At 45.4% G+C, this 9,173-nt stretch overlaps 1 long non-coding RNA gene across 2 annotated transcripts in view; it reads left to right on the top strand.

Annotated features, from left to right (window-relative positions):
* Positions 1 to 226: 226 nt before the first annotated feature.
* LOC128311223 (uncharacterized) overlaps positions 227 to 9,173 on the top strand; it is a 50,938-nt gene continuing 41,991 nt past the window's right edge. For both annotated transcript variants that reach the window (XR_008289395.1, XR_008289394.1), the window contains exons 1-3: positions 227 to 383; positions 4,609 to 4,682; positions 6,257 to 6,344. This is a non-coding gene — a long non-coding RNA (uncharacterized LOC128311223). The remainder of the gene's footprint in view (positions 384 to 4,608; positions 4,683 to 6,256; positions 6,345 to 9,173) is intronic.

Below are 9,173 nucleotides of genomic sequence, written 5' to 3'. Positions count from 1 at the left end.
CAGGATGGAGCATGAACCAGTTCATATCCCATCCCACATAGCCTTCTTACAATGTAATATAACGTTGACACTCCTCCATCAAGAACTGGAGTCTATGTTCCCTCCCCTTGAACTTAAGCAGAACTTTGTACTCCTTGAGCAATAGAATGAAGTGGATTGATGCTACACAACTTTTGAGACAAGGTCATAAAAGTTACCATGGTTTCCATCTTGCTCTCTTTCTCCAGACCTGCACTTTGGAGTCTGAGCTGACATGTAAGAAGTCCAACTACCCTGAAACTGCCCTACTGGAGAGACCAGATAGAGAGACACATGGAGAGAGAGGTTAGAGGAGCCCTCAGATCTTGAATCTTCCCAACATCGACAAGCAAGCCTGTGAGTGGGTGAGCACGTGATGTTTCTTTCTTTTTTTTAATGTTTATTTATTTTTGAGAGACGGAGAGTGAGCAGGGGAGGGGCAGAGAGAGGGAGACACAGAATCCGAAGCAGGCTCCAGGCTCCAAGCTGTCAGCTCAGAGCCTGACACAGGGACTGAACTCATGAAGTATGAGATCATGACCTGAGCCAAAGTCGTACACTTAACCAACTGAGCCACCAAGGCACCCCGAGTGATATTTCACATGATTCTAGCACCGGGCTTCAAGCTGCCCCACCAAGGTGAGTCTCCCCACTGTGCCCTGTCTGAATTCCTGACTCACAAAATCTGTGATCATTATAAATGGTAGTTTATATCACTAAATTTTGGAATAATTTGTTAAGCAGCCAAAGCAATTAGAATTCAGTTTGATCTCAAACTATAAAGTAGAACCTACTGTTACCAAGGTGACTGCAAATATCCAATTGATTCATTATGAGCTGATTTTATTAATCCTTCTCTCAGAGTTATGGGATTCTCAAAAGATGCTGAATTCACCAACAAAGCCTTGGTTACCAGCTTGGGTCAGTTCATGATCTATATGCTCTTCACCTGAAAGGGGCTTCAGGCCTCCTAATTATTGTTACATATCACTAAGACTTCAAGCAAAATAAATAGGAGATGGCTATCCTGCCAGAGATGCTGGAAGAAGGCAACCCTTTTACAGAGGGACTTCCTTATAAAAAATTGTTTTGCTAGGTAATAATTGGACGCATGCATTTTAAATTGTTCCCTTAATCAATCAACTAGGAACCCATCATGTGCCCAGTATTGGGTGCTGTGAAGAACATCATTCCAGACCTCTGTATGAGGCTTAATGTTTTCAGTTATAAGAAATAGAAAACCCTATTACAAATGACTTTAAGCAAGAGGAAAATTTAACTTACATGACAAGAAGTCCAGAGTAGGGCAGCTCCAGAGTAGATTCATTCAGTGGCACAATGATGTCATCAAAGACCAACGTTACTTCCACCTTTCTGCTCTACTATCCTCGGTGGGTCCTGCTCAGACTAACTTGCCTCATGGTCCCAATATAGCTGCCACAGTTCCAGGCATCAACAGGCATACAAGACAACGACCAGAAGGAGAAAAGGGACTATTTCTTTGGTATCTATTTCTTGACTTCAACTACTTATGGTTTACCCTGTGGAGCTGGACATGGGACCCCTCTGAAGACATGGAAGGTGGACAGCAGGAAGTAGAACATAGGCCTCATCCAACAGTGTCTGCTCCAAACTCAATCTGGTTAGGGAAGATAGGACTAACAAATGACACACCTAGACTCTAGTTACACTCTCTCACGGTACTTGAAGTTTCTCTCTGGCTGCTTCCTCCCTCCTGAGGACACCATAAGAGTGTCCATTCATAGTTCTTGCTACAATGTCCTCAGCTCCTTAGAGAAAATCCATGACTCAAAGAGCTCAAAATCTAAGTATCTTTCCTAACAATCACCTGCTGGAGTACATGAGCACCTTTTGTTCAGGACAAAATGCCTGGGGAAATAAAGTAGGATTCCTATCTTGATTGACACTCCTTGTGGGAAGAGCTGGTTTGCAGACCATTGCCTGTGGAGAAATGGGAAAGGCCAGGAAGGGGAAGTTGGGAAGGCATCTGCCATTTCTCAAGCTGTGGAGAGAGGCGGCCACTCGTCTCTGGGAGGAGGGAACTGGAAGGCCAAATCCAGGCCACCACACTCTTGCATATGATGCACAAACGAAGAATGGTTTTTACATTTTTTTATCGCTGGAAAAAACCAAAAGAAGACTATTTCATGACAAGTGAAAATTGTGTAAAATTCCAATTTCAGTGGCCATAAATGAAGTTTTTTGGAACACAGCTGTGCCTGTGTATTTACATATTGCATACGGCTATTTTCCCACTACAACAGCAAAATTAAGTAGCTATGACTCAGACCAAATGGCCCCTGGAACATTAACATATTTACTGTCCGGCCCTTTGCATTAAAAGTGTGCTGTCCCCTAGGGCACCTGGGTGGCTCAATCAGTTAAGCATCCAACTTCAGCTCAGGTGGTGATCTTGCAGTTCGTGGGTTCAAGCTCTGCATGGAGCTGTCTGTGGTCAGTGTGGAGCCCGCTTTGGATCCTCGGTCTCCTCTATCTGCCCCTCCCCTGCCTGCTCTCTCTCTCTCTCTCTCTCTCTCTCTCTCTCTCAAAAATAAATAAACATTTTTTAAAAAGTGTGCTGACCCCTGACTTGGAGTAAAAGTCCTGATGAGGCCCCCAGATATGGGGGGGTAGGGGCAGGGGAGAGGGGGTATGCCTAGAGCCTCCAGAGCTACCAGCCCTCTGCCCCTTTGCAGGTAAGGCTCTTTCTTCCCATTTGAGCAAGAAAGGAACATTCCATCTAATCCATTTAGAACAAAGTTCTCAGACTGGCTGCACATTAGAATCACCGAGGAGCTTTTTTTTTAATGTTTATTTATTTATTTTGTTTGTTTTTTTAAAAAAAATTTTTTAATATTTGTTTATTTTTGAGAGAGAGAGAAAGTGAGAGCAGGAGAGGGGTGGAGAGAGGGAGACAGAATCTGAAGCAGGCTCCAGGCTCTGAGTTGTCTGCACAGAGCCCGACATGGGGCTTGAACTCACGAGCTGTGAGATCATGACCTGAGACAAAGTCAGACGTTTAACCGACTGAGCCACCCAGGCACCCCTATTTATTTTGAAGGAGAGAGAGAGCACGGAGGAGGGGCAGAGAGAGAGGAGAGACAGAATCCCAAGCATGCTCTATGCTGTCAGTGCAGAGCCTGATGCAGGGCTCGGTCTCATGAAATGCGAGGTCATGACCTGAACTGAAATCAAGTCGGATGCTTAACCCAGTGAGCCACCCAGGTGCCCCTCACCTAGAAGCCTTTTAAAAATACCAATCATGGTCCCCCCCACCTCCAAAACCAATTAAAGCAAAATCTCTGGGGATGGGCCCAGGCATCCATGTCTTTCAAAAAACTCCCACATGATTGCAAAGTGCAGTCAAGTTCGAGAACCACTGCTAGAGGCTTGTTTGCCAAAATCAGGCCTAGTCTCTGGAGCTTTGTCCAAGCGCACCCATCACCCACCACCCACCCTTAGGCAGATGTTTTGGAAACAGCACAGGCCGCCATGCTAGGGTGGAGCAAGGCAATAAGACAAGGCAAAGCAAGCCGTGGTTAACCCCGTTTTTACAGGTGCACTGTCAAATGACCTCACCTGTGCACAGGTGAGTTCCACAGGTTTCCTGGGAGGAGGAGCCCTTGCCACCAGAGATCCCCACCTATGACAGAAGACATACAGTGTCTTACCCTAACTGCCACTCACTGGTTTACTTTCCTTCACCTAAGAGGGGGCAAACAAGAGCCTGGTATCTGCCTCACCCAGGGACAGTGTGGATGCAGGTCTTTCTCCATGACACCAGAGACCTCCCTTCTCCTTGGCATGTAGCTGAAGATAAACCACATGCCTTCTTTCCTTCATTCCCTCACTCAACAGCTATTTACAAGCACCAACACTTACTACACACTGAGGATTTTTCAAATACAGTGACGAATAAGCACCCCAAAAGAGCTCATAGACCAGGGGAAGAGAATCAGCCAAATTAACCCAAAGTAGGAAACGCTGGAAAAGAATCAGTTTGGGGAGGAGTCCTTAGTTCTGTTCTGGAAAGTTAACGTTTGAGATGGCTTATGGATGTCCTGGTGAAGATGTCTCGTTTGTTTGTATGTTTGAATCTGGAGTTCAACGAAAAAGTCAAAGCTGAAGATATTAATTAGGGAGTCATCAGCATATTGGTGGCACTTGGTAATATGCAGATGAGACCAAGGGGACAGGGCAGGGGCTGCCAGAAGGTTTAAAAGCAAACCAGAAGAGGGCATATCAGGGAAGCTAAAAGGGGTGGTTATTTCCAGCAGGAGGAGGGAAGTAACCCTGTTGGATGCTGATAAACAGTCCAGTAAGAGGACAAACAGAAGAGTGACCACTGTGTTGGCAGCATGGACATTATTGCCAACCCAGACACAGCTGCTTCAGTGAAACAGTAGAGGCAGAATCCAGACAGAGGTGGGCTGAAGAGCAAATGTGAGGTGACCGAGCGAAGGCAGGGAGTGTAGACAACTCCCTAGAAGGTTTTCACCAAGAGGGAGCAAAGGACTGGATGGCAGGAGGATGCATGGTCAAAATGAACATATTTTGTTTTGTTTTAAGGTGAGCTATATTAGAGGACGTTTATACTTTGGGAAACGGATCCAGGAGAAAGAAGACTGATGTGTTGAAAGAAGGTGAGTCAAGCACAGGAGTGAAGTTGCTGAGAAAGGGAGGAATCCAGGCAAAAATGGGCAGACTCCCCTCTGTGGTGAGGGGAGTGTGGTGAGAGGGAAGATGGATAACGTGAGTACGGGTCCGAAGAGGTTGGTAGATCGGATGGCAGAAAGATGTAGGAGTTTCTGTCCAAGTCCTTCAATTCTCTTTGAATTAAGAGGTAAGGTTCATCAGCAGAGGTAGGCAGGGGAAGACACAGAGGAGTTTTAAGAAAAGAGAAGAGACTATTCACCACCTTGGTGAATTTAAAAGCCACCATACTAGGGCAACATAATGGGGTAGCTAGACTGCGGTGAATGCTCATTTAAGGTAAGGGGTCATGACATTGAAATGGGGGGGAAATAACCCCATTGTGTGATTCACCCCAGCTACATTCAGCTGCAACGAGGTGAATAGTTGGGTTCAACTACAACTGTGATTGTGCAAGGAAAATGTAAGAGAAGAGAAGGAATGGTTATGATCAACTGCTGATTCTAGAGTAGACAAGAAAGGAAGTGAGGCCAAAGGGAGAGAGGAATAATGACAGAACCATAGGGGCAATGGACGGGTGGTCCTGAGGGGATCAGGGAATTCTTCAGTGTGGGTGCCAGAGAGCCAGAGGAAGACTAGATCATTCTCAGAGAAGAGAATCCTTGAAACCAAATTTTAGACTAAGAGCAGTTGCTGGTGACGGTGTGCTCTAGGTAACCAAGACAGTGGAAGGCCAAGCTGGGTTGCAGAAAGATTTTTGGAGGTGAGGTCAAGGAATGAAGAAGCCAGGGTGTTGGATGGATCATGCAAATAGATGCATTACCTTATTTTACCCCCACAACAACTCTTGAATTGTCCCAGTTGACAGATGAGGAAACAGCCCCAGAGATATGCAGCAATTTGCCCAATGTAACATGACTAATAACTTCCAGAGAACCTGGGCTCCCTTGACCTCTAGTTCAGGGCCCGCTCAGCTTCCTGTGTCACAGATCCAAAGCTCAGCAGAGCCAGCTCCCTAATTTTCACTTTGGATGAAAATCCAACTTTAAAGCTTTGGCAGGTATCGCTTTTCCTGACTCCTGGGCATTTGGCATTGGTAAGGGTATGTTTCCAGAGATACTTTTTTGTGTGGAGGCTAAAAATGGGGAATATATTTCTGTTTGACTAAGAAACATGTAATCCCAAGGCCTCTACGCATTTTTTTAAGCTTCCAAATAACAGCGATCTATGCAAGTGGGAGAGACAGGAAAGCACTGAGTTGTTTGAAAACATGATCCCAAGAGGAGGGAAAAAGGATTTTCCAAGGCTCTCCCACACTGAGTGGAGCTCTGTATTTCAGAGGACCTGGGGGCCCTTATGTCTCACAAGTCAGAAGCTTTGCCCTGGAGTCCTGTGTGTGCACAGATAGGCACAGTGGAATCAGCCCTGGTGGCCTTGAAAGCCACATTCACCATCAGCAGAGGTCTTTGCTGTGGCAAAGCCTTCAACACATGACTCTGGAGGAAAAGATGTTCCATAGCCCTCATCACTATCAGAAATGACCTTGTTATTTGCTTACATGTAGGTACTTCTATGTATGTTCCATGGAGTCAAGGACATTGGTTACTGCTGGATCCCCAACTCTTACAACAGTGTCTGGCACACAGCAGGAGGTCAGTAAATATTCTTTGAGTGGATATAGTACAGTTTCCAAGTCAGACCTATTATGTTAGCTACCAGCAAGACAAAGGGTACTGTCCTTTCGTTGGTCATGGGGTAAGGAAAGCCAGGTAGCCAGCTTTAGTCAGCTACCCAGTGGCCAAAGGTTATTGCCATGTGGTCATAGAGGAGGTCAAGGGCATCTGCCCTATTCATATCTCTCCCCAGGGTTTTTGACATTTATTTGTTTGTTGTTAGTAATGAGTACTATAAAGAACTTCTTTGACAAATGGCCCATTTCATTAAAGTCACCAAATATCTTTTCTCTCCAAATCTTATATAAGCAATAATTATTAGTAACGGCTATTATTTACTGATTGACCACAATGTGCCACACATAAATTATCTCATCAAGTTCTTAAAACAACTTTTAGATCTGTACTATTATCCCTGTTTTACTGGTGAAGAAACTGAGGCTTGGAGAAGGTAAGAAACTTGGCCTAGGGCATATAGCTCTTAAGCAATGGACACAAGACGTGAGTCAAGTGAGCCCAAAGCCCATGCTCTTAACCACCATGCTGTACTGTCTCTCACAAGGTAACAAAATCAGTGAATTGCCTTTTTTTCCTCCTTATATCAACATTCCACAAGGAGAGACATCTAGCTCAAATCCTGTCATACCTGGATTACTCAGTTATTTTCTGGTAGGCAGCAAAACTGCCTTTCTGGGTTGACTGGGCCACAAAGGTCATCTCTTCCTGGTGTGCTAGTACATCAGACCAGAACTAAAGTGGTGACCAGCCATGGGAACACTTACCTGCCCAAGAATAACGCAGATGGAAGCAGCAGGGTGAAAGGAAAGTGTGTTTTCTATTCATTTGTGGTCTTCCCTCTATGGGTCTGCCTCCCCTTCTCACACTTGTCTTGGAAGGAGATGGGCATAGGTGAATTAATTCACAGGAACATTCCAGTGCTCTAGGAAGGTACTTTTCCAAGGCCTCTAAAGCAATCATCTAAATCATCTTTTTTTTTTTTAAACGTTTTTATTTATTTTTGAGACAGAGAGAGACAGAGCATGAACGGGGGAGGGTCACAGAGAGAGGGAGACACAGAATCTGAAACAGGCTCCAGGCTCTGAGCTGTCAGCACAGAGCCCAACGCGGGGCTCGAACTCACGGACCACGAGATCATGACCTGAGCCGAAGTCGGACACTCAACCGACCAAGCCACCCAGGCGCCCCATCATCTAAATCATCTTAATGACACCCTCATTAGGTCATGCGTCCATTCCACCACCTAAGAAAGACCAAAGCCCACCCAAATTCTTCTTGATGATATTTTCAGTAACAAAGTTACCTGTTACCAATTGCTCCTGGCATTCTCTAAGGAAGTGATTCTCCTGTCAGGGTAAAGAAGAAAAATCTGTTCTCTCCTGTTAAATTGCTGGTTTCCTATGATAGCTTGGTAGCTGTTGCCACATCCGGCATCCCTCTCTTCCCTTGAGCCCTCAGACCTTACCAGGTAAACCAGCACATTAACTCCTACCAGTGCCATCCCTGTTCCACTGGAGGGCAATGAACTCTGGAACTCCCATCGGAAGGGGGTCAGAGTTCAGACTGATTTAGAAAGGATGAGGGTCTTTCCGTGTCCATTTTTTAGAAAAGGCTTTTGCAAATTCTACCCTCTCAGAAGACCCATCCCACACCGCTTTTTTAGTGGCCTTCCTCAGAGGAAGCCATGGAGTGGCCCTCCACTTTCTGTCAGGGTTGACAGTCCAAAATCAATCTCTCATCTGCTCCACTGGCAGTGCACACAATTTTGGGTGCCAACAAAGTGGTAGTTTAGCTGAAGGGGTTCGAGCGGAAAGGAAAAGATACATAACTGCAGCTGTGCTGAGTCATGACATCAGGGTCTGGAAAGTGAAAAAGGTATGGAATGGAGAAAGGGGAAGGGTGTTTATTTGGAAACCATCTCACACAGTCCAAATTAAACAGGCTGCTTTTTCAAGTCCACTTTCCATCTCTGGCCCTTCTCTCTGCTAGTTCTTACCTCTCCTAAGATCCCTCTCTCTTAATTCAACATCTCACTTCCATGAGTCCAGGGGGTTCTTCGGATCCTCCAAGGCCTGAGATGTCCGCATAAACTACTATCACTTGTCTCCTAAAATGCCAAGAACAGATCAAGGCTCTCATTTGCTCTTTGAAGTCTTTCCTAAAATTGCAGTCATCTCTAATTTCTCCCCTTTCTCCCCAGTCCTGAAACTTACTGACTCAATTATCAATTTGAGCACTCGAGCCTCTATTCAGCCTAACAGAGACTATTGCTCTTTTCATCTTCACCATTCTCAGATTGTTTCACGTATGTATCTTATCTTCCTGGGAAAACTGTAAGCTCTCTGGGGTCTAGGACTGCGTCATGTAGTCCTTTTGTATGTGACACTGTATATCCTTGTGGTTCTCAATACATAGGAAGAACTTAAATTTATGAAGCTGCATCGAGCTAAACAGAATTAAAGAGGGGCACATTAGCAAAACAAGAAGCCACTGGACATTCATCAGGAAAATGGTTAGTGGCCTCCAATTTCAGGTGAATAAATCCTAGAATGAGCTCAAAGTGTGTGCCACAATGACACATGGGCCAGTACCTGTTATAACAGGTACAATAGGTAAGCTGATAAAGAGTTCCAAGGCTGGATTCAGTGGCTGCACACGGAATGGGGGAAAGGAGGAAGATCCATGCTTCATTTGGACCAAGGCTCAACACCAAACCGTAGGCCGAGCCATACTGCCAAAATGGCAGAGCTTCCCTGGAGTAGGTGCTAGGTTCACAGGACTTGCTGCTCA

This window comes from Acinonyx jubatus, chromosome A3, assembly GCF_027475565.1.
Source record: "Acinonyx jubatus isolate Ajub_Pintada_27869175 chromosome A3, VMU_Ajub_asm_v1.0, whole genome shotgun sequence".
NCBI lineage: Eukaryota > Metazoa > Chordata > Mammalia > Carnivora > Felidae > Acinonyx > Acinonyx jubatus.
Note: the sequence above shows the minus strand (reverse complement) of the source record. Positions and strands in the feature narration are given on the sequence as shown.